Source organism: Chiloscyllium punctatum, chromosome 7 (assembly GCF_047496795.1).
Source record: "Chiloscyllium punctatum isolate Juve2018m chromosome 7, sChiPun1.3, whole genome shotgun sequence".
Taxonomy (NCBI): Eukaryota; Metazoa; Chordata; class Chondrichthyes; order Orectolobiformes; family Hemiscylliidae; genus Chiloscyllium; species Chiloscyllium punctatum.
The window spans coordinates 17541977-17557834 of NC_092745.1; the positions used below are offsets into that span (position 1 = coordinate 17541977).

A 15858-nucleotide genomic window follows, 5' to 3' on the forward strand; every position below is an offset into this window, starting at 1 on the left:
TCAGGGCCCACGTCCAAAACTATTACACGGCTCTGTTCTCTCCGGATCCGTCCAGCGAGGACGCTCGCAGAGTTCTGTGGGAGGACCTGCCGCAGCTCAGCCCGGAGGACGCCGGAAGGCTCGACACTCCCGTCACTTTAGAGGAGCTTACCGGCGCCCTCGACCGGCTCTCGAGGGGCAAAACCCCGGGGCTGGACGGGCTGACTGTGGAGTTCTTCAGGGCGTTCTGGGACGTCCTGGGGAACGACTACGCACAGGTCCTGGGGGAGTGTCTAAATGCTGGACAGCTGCCCCTTTCTTGGCGCAGGGCGGTCATCGTCCTGCTGCCAAAGAAGGGGGACCTTCGTTCCTTAAAGAACTGGCATCCGGTCTCCCTCCTCAGCGCGGACTACAAAATCTTCACCAGGGTGTTGTCTTCTTGCCTGGCTTCCGTACTGGCCCACATGATTCACCCGGACCAGTCCTACACGGTCCCGGGCCGGAGGATACACGACAACGTCCACCTGGTCCGGGACCTGATCCATTTCTGTCGACGGGCTGGTCTGCTGAGCGCCTTCCTGTCTCTCGACCAGGAGAAGGCGTTCGACAGGGTCGATCACGAGTACCTGCTCGGGACTCTGCGGGCGTTCGGGTTCGGGACGCGGTTCGTCGCCCGGATCCGACTTTTGTACGCCGCCGCAGAGTGTCTGGTTAAAGTTAACGGGTCCCTGACGGCGCCCCTTCGCTTCGGGAGAGGAGTGCGTCAAGGCTGCCCCCTGTCCGGCCAGCTGTATTCCCTGTGCGTGGAGCCTTTCCTGCGCCTCTTGCGGAGGAGGTTGTCGGGGCTGGTTCTGCGCGGCGCGGGCACGGGGGTGGTCCTCTCGGCCTACGCCGACGACGTGCTCCTCACTTTCACCGACCCGGCTGACCTGGGGAGGATACGCGAGTGCCAGGCCGTGTACTCTGCGGCGTCTTCCGCCAGGATCAACTGGGCCAAGTGTTCCGGACTACTGGTCGGTCCGTGGCGGGTGGACACTCTGCCGGAGGAGTTACGGGGGTTCAGCTGGAGTACCACCCATCTCCTCTACCTGGGGGTGTACCTCAGCACGGCTGAGGAATCCTGGCCGGCCAACTGGCAGGAGTTGGAGGCCAAAGTCTCGGCTCGCCTAGGCCGCTGGACAGGACTGCTCCGAGTGCTATCTTACAGGAGTCGAGTGCTGGTCATAAACCAGCTGGTGGCCGCCATGCTGTGGTACCGGCTGGTCACTTTGGTCCCTCCTCCTGGCTTTGTCGCTGACATCCAGAGAACATTGGTCGACTTCTTCTGGGACAAAAAGATGCACTGGGTCACCGCGCAGGTTCTGAGTCTCCCGATGGGGGAGGGCGGTCAGTCGCTGGTGTGCGTCCGCACCCAGGTCGCGACGTTCCGCCTTCAGACCTTGCGGCGATACCTTTACGTCGAGCCTCCTCCTAGGTGGTGCGCCCTGGCGACGTATTTTTTCCGCCAGGTTCGTAACCTCAACTACGACATGCAGCTCTTGTTCGTCGACCGTGACGCTTTGGAGGTCGCCCTCAAGGCGCTGCCTGTCTTTTACCAGGACCTGATCACTGTCTGGAATATGGTCGAATCGCGTCGCGCCTACCCTCCGGCTGGAGTAGCGGCTGTCTTCAGGGAGCCGTTGCACAGCAATCCGCACCTCCGTACTCGCTGGTTCGAGTGGCTGTCGGGGGGGAGGCCCGTGGCGGCGAGGGCGACCAGGGTCGGGGACGTGCTGGGTGCCGGGGGCCTGGGCTGGACGCTGCCACAGGACATAGCGAGCAGGGCAGCGGTAGACGTCCGGGACGTGGCCGCCGCCATCCGACGCCTTAAAACGGCGGTGCTCGGACCCGACGTAGTGCACCAGTTGGAGGACGCTCAGGTGTGCGGTGGGATCCCGTCCGCGCTCACCCCGGCCCGGACGGAATTTCACATTGGCTCCAAGGTCCCGTACTTCCCGCGGGAGCCTGTGCCCCAAAACCTGAGCCGCCTCCGGAATTTTAATTTTGTTTCCTTCAAAGATATAAAAAGGAGGGCTCTGTATCGACTGCTGCTGCACACCGTCCACCTCTTCTCCCTCATCCACCGTCCGGACACTCCTTGGCATGCCCATGTGCCACCGGGCAGTGGGGATCCCCAGTGGAGGGCTCTCTACGCGGGGGTCCTCCCCCTCTCTCTCAGGGATCTGGGGTGGAGGGTGCTGCACGCAGCAGTCCCCTGCAACCGCAGATTGCGGTGATTCACGGACTCCCAGCCCAACTGCTTGTTCTGTGGCGCTGTGAAGTCCATGGACCATGTATATATTGGGTGTGGGCGTTTGCACTCCCTTTTTGATTTTCTCAGAAACCTTCTCCTCTGCTTTTGGCTGCACTTCAGTCCCACGCTCCTGATCTTCGGGCACCCGGTACGGAGGAGAGAGGGCAGGTCTGACGACCTCCTCGTGGGTCTGCTCCTGGGCCTGTCCAAACTGGCCATCAACCGGTCCAGGCAGCGGGCCATCGCGGGCGTCGTTAGGGCCGACTGCCTGCCTCTCTTCCGGGGTTATGTTAGAGCCCGGGATCCTTGGAGAAGGAGCACGCGGTGTCCACCAACACCCTGGAGTCGTTCAGGGAGAGGTGGGCGCCGCAGGGAGTGGAGTGTATTATTACCCCGTCCAACTCTATTTTGATTTAATCCCTACCCTCCCCTTCACCTTTTTGATGACACAGCATTGCCCTTTGATGTGAAGGGCAGTGTTTGTCAGTGGCCACTCGGGTGTTTTCCTATTTTCCTGGTGGTGGCAATTGAATAAAGATTCGTGCACTTTGTGTCTTTCACTGTGTCTCGCACCTACACATACATACCATGGGTGCTGGGGAAAAAATAAGCACTCCCGCAGTTCGGCGGTAGTGTGGGGGTTTAAAAAAAGAAAAAAAGAACAAGAGTTAAAAAATATTAAAAAAAAGAAAGAAAAAATAAAAAAAGAATGTCTTAATCCCTACCCTACCCTTCACTGTTTTGCTCACACAGCATTGGCCTTTCATTCGAATGGCAGTGCTTTTCACTGGCCGCTTGGGTGTTTTCCTATCTTCGTGGTGGTGGAAATTGAATAAAGATTTGTACACCTGGTGTCTTTCAATGTGTCTCGCACCTGCGCGCGCGCACACACACACACACACGCGCGCACACACACACACAGCATGAGTGCTGGGGAAAAATAAGCACGACCACAGTTGGGTGGTAGTGTGGGGGTTAAAAAAAACAGGCGCGTCAGGGGTTCTGATCATTCTGAGAGCTGGCTCTGAGGGAGCTGGATCAGTGTCATGGACTCTCCACATGTAAGTAAGTGAAAAAAAAGAGGAGTGTCAGAAGGACTGATGAGTCAGGTACCTGACTCTGAATAACAACCTTCCAACCAACCCCACCTCCTTCTGTCACCCTCAATCTCCCCATGCTTCCTCTTGTTTCCCCTTCGATCCAGCTTGTGCTGCCTTTGGGAGAGGTTGGCCTTCCCTCCATCACCCAGGAATGTGGTCATCATTCCAGAGCATTCGCACTTTTAACCTGAGGGTCATTGCAGCTGAGGCAGGGGGAGAGAATGTGGCACATTCATGGTGGTCACACCTGTCATTAATCCACCGCAACCTCTCTTGGGGCTGCAAGAATTTCACTTCCCTCACTCAGACAGCTCCCATCCCTGTAGGGTAATATTGCTGCACCTAGTTTTGGGTTAATTTACCACTGAAATGTGACTATGGGAAACCAGCATTGGCTGGGCAGGCAACCACGACTCCTCTGGCCCTGGATTCAAAAAATGACCTTGGAATTGATCATCACATTCGGGATCACAGTGCCCACTGCCTCTGAAATCCCTCACTTACCGAGACTACACTCTCAGTATTCACCTTTCTCAGCTGTCATCTCAATTTACTCTAAATTCTGTGTCCAATGATCCTGCCCCTCCAGCTACCCAATGAAGGAGCAGCACTCCGAAAGCTTCTACTTCCAAATAAACCTATTTTACTATCAACTGGTGTTGTGTGCTTTTTAACTTTGGCCATCTGAAGGAGCTGCCATCTCAGACTGAATCAGCTGAACTGTTTTTCATTCATGATTTGACAAGATTAAAACCTCACCTTCAATCCCCAGCACAAAGCCCATTCTCAATCCATAGCTCGGAGACATATACCTCAGAGAGACACCTACAGGCTGCACTCAGTAATAAACACACTCTGTGAGGCAGGCAGCACTGAGGAACACACTCACACTCCATGCTGCGGACAGGTGTCTCACTGAATGTGGGTGTGTTACTGTGCGCTGTCTGTGGTGTGTCTCTGAGTAACACACTCACACTCAGAGAGACATGTAGAGGCAGAATTCGGTTAAACACTCACACTCAGAGAGAGCACACAGCCAACAAAGTCTGTGATTGGCCGAAGATTATTTCAGGGTCGATCTGACATGCAGCAGAGAATGCACAGTGCGATCCCATCAGCTGGGCATGGACCAACAAAGTGAAGAGGGAATACATCAGATTGTACTTATTGAGTCCTAACAATTTTCTCTTTTTTTGGAATCTACATAAATTCCTGACCAAAGGGATCATTTGAAAATGATTGATGATTGTAACTGATTGACAGGCCAAGTAACCAATTGTGACCATGACCTGCTGAAATTCAGCCAATCAACTGGGGTGGAAGTCAGCTATTTCCAAAGCAAACAGGGACAGAGACTGAATCTTCACCTTTATTCCCTTTTCCACATTCACATTGACAGAAAAAAGAAACTGGAATTAATAGCCCAGACAGAGGAAGCTGCTCAAATTCACAGCCACAATGCAGCTTGAGGAAAACACTTGGAGAGATTTTCTCAATAACATGAGAATCCTGTCCCTTTAAACAGTGATAAAACCTTAAATTGAAACTGGAGGCTGAGCAGGAAGGAGATCTGGTTTACTGAAGCAGAGACTTCTGAGGTTCACATTGGTTTGTACAGCTGTCATCACAAGGCAATCCTGTCCCCATCAAACACTCCCAGGACAAGGACAGTATGAGGTTTGACACAGTGTAAAGCTCTCTTGCCGCTCCCCCAATGACCTGCTTTAATATCCAAACCTCAGAAGTATCTCTGAGCAATCCTGAGAAGGAAGTGAGTTGAAATTCAGTTCTGACAATGACCTTTGTTCTGCCAGCTCAGTCCTGTTCTATTTAAAGTTGTGTCTCCTCTGTGGACTGTCTCAAACACTCTACACACATTCTGATCTCCTGATACTCTTGCTGAGGGGAGAGGGGAGAGTCACGTGGGTGAGGGCACAGGAGAAGCTAGCGTTGGACTCCCAGTCAGACCCAGAGAGTGTCAGCAGGCTGCTGACACTGTAGGTGCTGTCCGAAGCTCGCAGGTAGTTGCTGGTCTGAACACCGTCCGAAATGACTGCACCATCCTTCTTCCACTGCACCTCCAGCTCATCGGGATAGAAGTGATTGGCAAGGCACACCAGGGTGGCAGTGCCCTTGGCATTGACCTGCTCCGGGGAGGGAGGCAGCAGGGTCAGCTTGGGCTGAGAGTTGTCACGGCCTGAAAGACAAGAGAAACAATCTTAATTCCTACCACTGGAAGGGAATTCAATCCTTCACTGTCCATACAATCTTTTTGAACATTTGTAGTCAATACAGAATAAACCCAACAAATGACCAGGCATTGTTCAAATTGCTTCTTGGGATGTGAGTGTCACTGGCAGGGCCAGTATTTATTACCCATCCCTAACTGCTCCAGAGAAAGTGATGGTGAAGCAGCAGAGAGAGAAGGGACAGTTTTGGACCATTGTTTATAAAATGAATGTGGGCAGCTGGAAGGGCTGTCAATGGGGGAGCATTTTCGTGACAGTGCTCAGATTCAGAGTAGGAATGCAAATGGAGAACCATGGAGCAAGTGTAAAAGTTTTCATTTTACTCAACTGTGTGGTGTTTTGGTAAAAGTGGATCGGAACAAGCGGCATTGTGGGAAATCAGTGTCAAGACAATGGGAGTCCTCGAAGGACGTGACAGAGATTGTTCAGAATCTGTTCCCACAAAGAGTAAGGGTGTGACTTCCAGATCTAGACCAAATGAACAAGAGGATTGGGGGTCATGTACTGACATGGATTGGGAACTGGTTGGCAGACAGGACAGGAAGAACGAGTCTTTTTCTGAATGACAGGTAATTACAACTTAGGGTGCCACAGGGGTCAGTCTTTGGTACTCAGTTATTCATAAATTATAATAATACAATCATCGAGTCAGAGAGACCCAAAAGGCCCATCAGCCCATTGTGTCCAGACTGGTCATAAAACAACAACCCAAAAATTCTCATCCATTTTCCTAGCATCAGGGAATGAGATGCAGGATGTGTTCAATAAAGAATTAGATATAGTTCTTCGGATTAAAGGGATCAAAGGATTTGGGGAGAAAGCAGGAACAGGGGACAGTGTTGGATGATCAGCCATGATCATATTGAATGGTGGAGCATGTTTGGGGGCCGAACGGCCTACTGCTGCTCCTAGTTTGGATGTTTCTATCTCTTTCTCAGATAATGAAAGAATGTCTCTTGTCAATTTGAAGCTGCAAGTCAAATGTTTGTGGAGGTGGAAGACGTGGCCATGGTGATTAATGCAGGTCAGTAAGGTGGTAAGAAGACACATGGGATAAACTATTCTTCATTTTCCCTTGATGGAATGAGGGCATTGCTGGATTGGCAGCATTTATTGCCCATCGCTATTCACCCAGAGGGCAGTTTAGTGTCAACCACATTGCTGTGGGTCTGAGGTCACATGGGAAGGATGGCAGTTTCCTTCCCTAAATGACATTAGGGAATCAGATGGCTTTTTCCTGAAAATCAACGATGGTTTCATGGTCGTCATTAGACTCTTAATTCCAGATTTTCTTTGATTGAATTTGAATGCCACCATCTGCTGGATTCTAACCCTGGTCCCCAGAACATTATCTGAATCTCTGGATTAACAGTTCAGCAATAACACCATTAGACCATCACCTCCTTTATCTCAGTATTGGTTGACAGCGAAAGCAAGAAGTTTGTTTATTCAGCAACTGGATAAAACCCCAGTTAGAGCACAGTGAGGGAACAGTGTATGGTTCTGGTCACCACATTACAGGAAGGATGGGATTCCATTAGAGATGTGGACAGACGAGGAGTTTGTCTGGAATGGGGACTTTGAGCTTTGAGGAATGATTGCTTTGCCTGGGAGTGTTTTCTTTGGAACAGAGGAGGCTGATGGGAGATTTGATTGTGGTGTGTAAAATGATGAGGGGCCTGGACAGAGTGGGTGGGAAGGACTGATTTCCACCAGCACAGAGGGCAATAACCATGGGGAGAGAGTGATATCAGTTGGGGGCAGGGTTAGAGGGGAGTTGAGGGTATTTGTTTTCACCCAGAGGCTGGTGGGATGTGGGACTCACTGCCTGAAAAGGTGGGAGAGGCAGAAACACTCATCACATTGAGAAAACACTTGGATATTCACTTCAAACAGTGAAACCTCCAGAGTTATGCAGCAAGAGCTGGAAAGTGGGATGGAGCTCGATACCTCTTTAACAAACCTCCGATCACCCAGAGATCAGGAGAAATGTATCCGAGAACATTGGAGCAGAATCGGATCCAAACACTTTGGGAAAGAGTTACATTGGGGTGTCTGTGTAGAAGGTTCTAGATTACATTTCAAACCGTACTGCACACTGCTGGGCTGAGGTCAAGGGTGAGACTGCAAAGAGTCTCAGTGGCCTTTGGGTCACTGCTCCTAATGACCCCATGCCCCCGGAAGGTGAGAGTACACAGACAATGGGTGAATGTCCGGATCAGGAGACTTCAATCTTAAAGAAAGACTTGCATTTGTGTAGCGCCTGTCCCCAACTCAAGATGTCCCAATGGATCTTTCCAGCAGACTGTGCACAGCGAGATCCCAAACACAGTATGATAAATAGCAGAGAAATAGATTTTTTGTGATTTCTATGGGGGGATAAATATTGATCAGGGACACTGGCGGTTCTGCCCGCTCTTCATCAAACAGTGCCATGGAATGGCATCTTTCACAACTGAAAGACTCCCAGTTCATCCAAAAAAGGGAGAATAGATCACTGAAAGTGAAGTTGCACGTCGGTGGGCGGGGGGGGGGGGGGGGGGGCGGGTGTGGAGGGGGAGGTGGGGGGGGGTTGTGACAAAGTCATTTGGTTTGCTTTCCTTTATTGGTCAGTCCATTAGTATTGGAGTTGGGAGCTGTTGCGGCGGTACAGGACGTTGGTTTGGGCACTTTTGGAATACTGTGTGCAATTCTGGTCTCCCTGCTATAGGGAAAATGTTGTGAATCTTAAAATGATTCAGAAAAGATTTACAAGGATGCTGCCAAGGTTGGAGGGTTTGAGCTATCGGGAGAGGCTGAATATGCTGACGCTGTTTTCCCTGGATCATTGCAGGTTGATGGATGACCGTATAGAGGTTTATAAAATCATGAGGGGCATAGATAGGGTGAATAGAGAAGATCTTTTCTCCAGAGTGGGGGAGTCCAGAACTGGAGGTCAGAGGTTGAAGGTGACAGGGGAAAGATTTAAAAGGGACCTAAGGGGCAACGTTTTCATTCAGAGGGTGTTAAATGTATGGAATGAGCTGCCAGAAGAAGTGGTGAAGGCTGGTACAAGTACAACATTTAAAAGGCATGCATATGTAAGTAGGAAGAGTTTAGAGGGATATGGGCATCAATCCAGCCCTTAACATTTCAGGCTCTTCCAAAGATATTTCCAGACAGTTTTGTTTGACAAGCAGTCACTGTTGCAATGTCAGGAACGTGGCGGCCAGTTTCTACACAGCAAGATCCAACTAGAAGGAATGAGATCAAAGAGCATTCATGATGCTGGATTATGATAAATATTGGCCTGATTAGATTCCCTACAGTGTGGAAATAGTAGTTCAGCCTGACAAGTCCACATCAACCCTCCGAACAGCAGCACAATGAGAAACTTTCCGTACATTTGCTCCTGACTATTTCACCAAACACTGTAGGGAATTTAGAACGGCCACTTCACCTGACCTGCACATCTTTGGACAGTGGGAGTAAACCAGAGCACCTGGGGAAAACCCACAGAGCCACAGGGAGAATGTGCAAACAGCACACAGACAGTTTCCCAAGGCAGGAATTAAACCCGGTCCTTGGTGCTGTGAGGTAGCAGTACTACCTCTGAGCCACCATGCCTGAAGTCAACACAACGATAAAGTAATTTGGTTCACTTGGATGGAAAATGAGAAAACAGAAGGTGAAGGAGAAGGTACGACTGCTGGTTAGCGATGGGATTGATTGTTACCAGAAAATAAAAGATAGGGATGGATATTCTCAACATCAAAGGAACTAAAGAAGTGCAGGGAAAATCAATAACAGAACAAACTTAAAGGGTTTGTATCTAACTGCACGAAGCATTCAGAGTAAGGTTGACAAAGTGATGCCAAAACATCCAGGTAAATTGAGTGTCCAAGGAATTTAAACTAGTTAAAGTGGAGAAGGGCTCAGGAGAGGTTATTCAAGATTCTAGAAGACGTACGAGGACAGAGAGTACAGAAAGGAACAAGAGTCGAACATCAAGCCCAGCAGATAAGAGGACAATAATGAGAAGGAGGGCAGTCAATGCAGGACTGAGGGTGTTGTACTTAAAAGCACACAGTATACACAATGAGCTGGTAGTGCAGATTGAAACTGGCAGGTACAATGTTGTGGGTATAACAGAGACATAGCTGTAAGGGGATCCCGGCTGGGAACTAAATATCCAAGGATACATGTCCTATCAAAAGCTCAGGCAGATGGTCAGAGGGGGAAGAGTTGCCTTGTTAGTGTGAAATAAAATTCAATCAACAGCAACAAGTGATAGAGAGTCAGAAGGTGTAGAATCTGTGTGGGTAGAGTTGAGGAACCGCAATAAAGAATCTGATGCAGGTTATGTTCAGTTCTCCAAGCAGTAATCAGGGTGTGGGGAATAAAATCAATCAGGATACAGAAAAGACAGAAACTAAATGTCAGGGTAGACCTCAATGGATAGATGGACTGTTCGAACTCTTTGAGGAGGCAATGAGCCAGTCAGATAAAGGAGAGTCCGAGGAAGTAATGTGTTTGGAATTCCAGAAGGTATTTGACGTATGATAAGCACCCATATTTTTAGGGGCAATGTACTGGCATGGACTGAGGACTGGGACTGGCAGGTTGCTATAAAGCAGAGAGTGAGGAAAGATGGCAGTTGGTGACGAGTAGAGTTCTGCAGGTGTCAATGTTGGGTCCATAACTATTCACGTTATACATTAACAATCTGGATGAAGGAAGTGAAGACATTGTTGCTAAGTTTGCAGGTGACATGAGATAGATGGAGGGACAGGTAGTGTTGAGGAAGTGGGAAGGCTGAAAAAGGTCCTGGAGAGGCTCGGAGAGTGGGCAAAGAAGTGACAGATAGAATACAAGAAGGAATGCTAAGACTGTTTGCTAAATGTGGAAAACCTTTGGAAATCTAAAGCAGAAACCTCATTCAGGTTTCCCTTCAGGTTAACTGGCATGTCCAGTTTGTGCTTGGGAAGGCAAATGAAATGCTAGCATTCATTTCAATAGGGCCAGAATATAAGAACAGAGATGTACTGCTGAGGCTGTGTAAGGTTCTGGTCAGACTGCATTTGGAATATTGTGTGCATTTTCGGACCCATGTTCTAAGAAACAATGTGCTGGCATTGGAGGGGTTTACAAGAATGATCCTGGGGATGAAGGGCTTGTCATATGAGGCGTGGTTGAGGACTCTGGGTCTGTACTCGATGGAGCTTACAAGGATGAGGAGGGATCTTATTGAAATTTACAGGTTACTGATAGGCCTGGATAGAGTGGATGCAGAGAAGATGTTTCCAAATACAGGAGAGACTCGGTAACCAAGGTACAGCCTCAGAATGAAGGGCCGACTCTTTCGAGCTGAGATGAGGAGGAATTTCTTCATCCAGAGGGTGGTGGATCTGTGGAACTCATTGCTACAGAGGGCAGTGGAGGCCAAGTCACTGAGTGTATTAAAGACAGAGATAGATAGGTTCGTGATTGTTAAGGGGATGGAAAGTTCCTGTGGAGCAGGCAGGAGAATGGGGGTGTGAAGCATATCTGCTAAGATCAAATGGCAGAGCAGATTCAATGGGCTGAATGGCTGATTTCTGCTCCTATTTCTGAAAGTCTTCTGGAGAGTTTCCCCAAAACCCTGGAACATTGAACCTACTGGACTGTGAGCCCTGCTGTAGCTGTTTATCATCAGAACATTGCCAAGAGATGACCAAAGGGTGAAGAGAGTGTGGGAACTTCAGAATGCTTCCCAGCTCCTGGAATACCATGAGAGCAGGAAGTGTGGTCAGTGACAGCAGTTGGACCTCCGGGTTCTGGAGCTTGAGCAGCAGCAGGTGTCAGTGCGAAGAGTCCGTGAGGCTGAGAGCTCCGTGGAGAGCACGTTTCTAGATGTGGTCACTCTGCAGCTTCAGAGTATGCAGGGAGAGAGGGAATGGGGGAGCAGCAGACAGTCCAAAAGGACTAGGCCACTAGTACAGGAATCCCCAGAGTGCCTCCCACTCTCCAACCAGGGTTCAGTTCAGAATCCTGATGAGAATGATGGGTCATCTCGGGAGTGCAGCCAGAGCCAAGTCCCTGGCACCACGGTGGGGGGCTCAGCTGTACAGTAGGACACAAAGAAGACTGGAAGAGCGATACTGAGAGGATATTCGAGAGTGAGGACAATCGATAGGTGTTTCTGCAGCTGCAGATGGGAATCCAGGATGGTGTGTTGTCTCCCTGGTGCCAGGGTCAAGGATGTCACTGAGCGGCTGCAGAGCACCCTGACGGGAGAGGGGGAACAGGCAGCAGTAGTAGACCACATTGCTCCCAGTGATGGATGGAGAAAAAGGAACATGGTCCTGCAGTCAGAAGTTCGGGAGCTCTGGAGGGAATAAGCAGCAGGAACTCAAAAGTAGGAATCTCCGGATTACTCACAGTGGTACTCAGACGCAGGTGAGAATAGAATCAGGAGGTGAACACAGGTGACTTCGGGGCTGGAAAGAGGATCCCTGAGGGATGGCATCAGATTCTTGTGAGGTGGTTTACTAGTGCTGTTCGAGAGGGTTTAAATTAACTTGGCAGAGCTGTGGGAGCCAGGAGAGAATGTCAGAGAGGAACACAAAGGAACACAGAATCCTCAATGCAGTCAACAAGTCACCTCCCAGTGGGAAGGATGTGGAGGAATACAAATGCATGAATTTACAGAGACCTGCAAATATGATAGAGTTGCTATAAATGGGCGGGGGGTCTTTAGTTTCTGAATATAGACTGGGATAGTAGCAGTGTAATGGGCAGGGAGAGCCCAGAGTTGTGAAAGTGTGTTCAGGTGAATTTTCAGGTGGCATCGGTGGCGCAGTGGTGGCTCAGGTGGGGCAGCACGGTGGCTCAGTGGTTATTACTGCAGCCTCACCGTGCTAGGGTCACAGGTTCGATTCCAGCCTTGGATGACTGTCTGTGTGGAGTTTGCACATTCTCCCTGTGTCTGCATGGGTTTCCTTTGGGTGTTCTGGTTTCCTCCCATGGTCCAAAGATGTGCAGGTCAGGTGAATTAGCCATGCTAAATTGCCCATAGTGTTAGATGCTTTACTAATAGGGAATTGGGTCTGGGTGGGTTACTCTTCGGAGCATCGGTGTGGACTTGTTGGGCCGAAGAGCCTGTTTCTACACTGTAGAGACTCTAATCTAATTATTGGCACCGAAGAAGGCTGTCTAAGAATACAATGGAATCTTGAGCAACTGGACCAGTGGGCTGAGGAATGGCAGATGGAGTTTAATACAGATCAACGTGAGTGCTGTATTTTGGTAAGACACAAGAGATGGATGTGATCCCAAACAAATATTTCAGGTCTGTATTTGTTGTGGAGAAAGCGAGGGAATTTGGAAAAAAAGTGATGTCTTGACAAGAGACCACACACAAATGAGGAGACGCTCAAGATCTGAAAACACATAAAGGTAGTATATAAACCCTAGGACCTGATCATGTGTATCCCAGAATATTGTGGGAAACTAGGGAAGAGATTGCTGGGCCCCTTGCTGAGAAATGTGAATCACTGACAACCATGGGTAAGGTGCTGGAGAACCAGAGACGTTGGCTAATGTTATGCCATTATTTAAGAAAGACTGTAAGGAAAAGCCAGGGGAACTATAGACCAGTGAGCCTGATGTCAGTGCTGGGTAAGATGTTGGAGTGGATTATGTGGGATAGGATTTACATTCTTTGGATAATCGATGTGGTTTTATGCATAGGAAATCATGTCTCCTGAATTTGATTGAGGAGGTGACAAAGAAGATTGATGAAGACAGAACAGTAGACATAGTCTATATGGACTTCAGTAAAGTTTTTGACAAGGTTCCACATGATTGACAGGTTAGTAAGGTTAGTCCACATGGGATCCAGGGGGAGTGAGCCATTGGGATTAAAAAAATTAGATTGAAGAGAGGAGACAGAGAGTGGTGGTAAAAGGTTGCTTTTCAGACTGGAGATCTGCGAATAGTTGTGTGCCACTAACATTGGTGCTGGGTTCATTACTTCTATCATTTAAAGAAATGATTTGGATGTGAATATAGGAGTTGCAGTAAGTTTGTAGATGATATCAAAATTGGTGAGATAGTCGATAGGAAAGAAATTCATCTCAGGGTACAGCGGGACCTTCATCAGATGGGGCAATGGGCAGAGGTGTGCCAAATGGAGTTCAGTTTAGATAACTGTGGGATGTTGCATTTTGGAAAGGCAACCCAGGGCAGAACTGATACAGTGGTCGGGCCATGTGGGGTGTTGCTGAACAAAGAGACCTCGGAGTGAAGATGCAAGTGCATTATTACTTGAAAGTGAGGTCACAGGTAGACAGGGTGATGAAGGAGTTGTTGGGTACACTTGCCTTTATTGGTGATTGCTTTGAGTAGAGGAGTTGGGACATCATGTTGCAGCTGTACAGGAGGTTAGTGAGGCCACTTTGGGGATAATGTGAACAATCCTGATCACCTCGCAATCGTAAGGATGCTGTTAAACTTAAAAAACTGCAGAAAATACTTACAAGAACATGGCCAGGAACTGGAGGGTTTGAGCTATAGGGAAAAGCCGAAGAAACTGGGCCTATTTTTCCTGCAGCATCTAAGGCTTCGGGGTGACCTTATAGATGTTTATACAATCATGAGGGGCATGGACCGGGTGTATATCCAAGGCCTTTTCCTTGGGAAAGGGAGTCCAAAACAAGATGGCATCGGTTTAAGGTGAGAGGCAAAATATTCAAAAGGGACCTGAGGGTAACTTGTCACATAGAGGGTGCTGTGTGTCTGGATCGAGCTGCTCGAGAAAGTATTGGAGGCAGATACTATTACAGCATTTAAAACGCATTGGGATGGGTACATGAATAGGAAGGGTTTTGAGGGATGGAAGCCAAATGCTGGTTAATAAGATGAGGTCAGTTTAGGATATCTGGTTATCATGGACAAGTTGAACTGAAAGGTCTGTTTCCACGCTGTATGACTCCATGACTATGAGAGGCTGGAAAAGCTGAGACTTTTTATTCTGACGCATAAGAGTCTGAGAAGTGAACTTATAGATGTTTATAAAATCATGAAGGCCATTGAAAATGTGAATAATTCAGGAAGGAGGTGAAGTTTTGTAGAAATTGCAAAAAATATTCCTGAAGATCATTCCAGGGATGAGGAACATCAGTTATACAGATTGATTGGAGAATTTGGGACTGTCTTCTTAGGAGAAGTCTGAGAGGGGATTTGTTTGAGGAATTAAAACCAGGAGGGGCTTGGACAGAGTAAATAGGGAGAAAATGTTCCCAATTGAGAAAGGATTGAGACTGAGAGACCACAGATTGAAAGTTATTAGTGAAAGTAACAAAAGTGAGATGGGGAACAACATGTTCAGCCAGTGAGTGGTTAAGGTGTGGAATGCACTGCCTGAGAGTGTGGTGGAGGCAGCTTCAATTGATACATTCCGAAGGGAATGAGACTGTTATTTGAAAAGGAACAATGTGCAGGGTGACAGGGAGAAGGCAGGAGAATGACACTCTGTAAATTGCTCATTCAGAGAATCAGTACAGACAGGATGGGTGGAATGGCCTCCTTGTGCACTCTAACAATTCTGTCATTGTGTGATTGAGCAGAGTTAAAGCTGGGGGAGGTGCGAGCTCGGTGTCTCACTGTGCTGCTGCTGCTGCTGCTGCTGCTGCTGCTGCTGCTGCTGAGGTCAGTGAGATCAGAGACTGGGACAGGGAGCCAGAGCTCACATCAAACTCTGCCCGTGTCCGTCACACTGAGACTGACTCACTGAGTTCACTCCATGCTGCAGGAATGGGACCACAGGCTGCAAATGGACAGAGCTCCTCCACACGGTGCGTAAAACTGACTGACTTATATCTTGCTGTTTAAAGGGGTTAATGGAACTAAAGAAATATAGCTGGACACCCTGTTAGACACAGTGCTCCTCAATCAACCATTTCATTCACTGCAGCTCCCCACTAACACCTTCAACAATTCAGCAATTTTATTTTAGAAAGTGTATTTCAGTATTGACAGAGTTAATAACGGAGGATTGAAGTTTACTTACTCAGTCTGAGCTTGGTTCCTGGACCGAACGTGTACCACAGTGAGAGCTCCCAGTGCATAGGCTGTACAAAAACATCTACTCTCTGCTTCCCCCCGTCACTATCAACCTTTCCCTGTCTCCCAGTCTCTCGTTCACTCTCAACTTCTTTCTGCCCCTCTCTGTTTCTTCCTCATTCATGTGTCTTTCTGTCTCTGTCTCTCTCTGTGT

The 15858-nt window shown here is 48.7% G+C and overlaps 1 long non-coding RNA gene across 1 annotated transcript; it reads right to left on the reverse strand.

The window, feature by feature from the left end:
* Positions 1–4727: 4727 nt before the first annotated feature.
* On the reverse strand, positions 4728–15686 carry LOC140479412 (uncharacterized). The gene is made up of 2 exons (XR_011961024.1): positions 15652–15686; positions 4728–5569 (listed from the first exon to the last, which is right to left on the reverse strand). It is a non-coding gene; the product is annotated as an uncharacterized lncRNA (long non-coding RNA).
* Between the last annotated feature and the right edge of the window lie 172 nt (positions 15687–15858).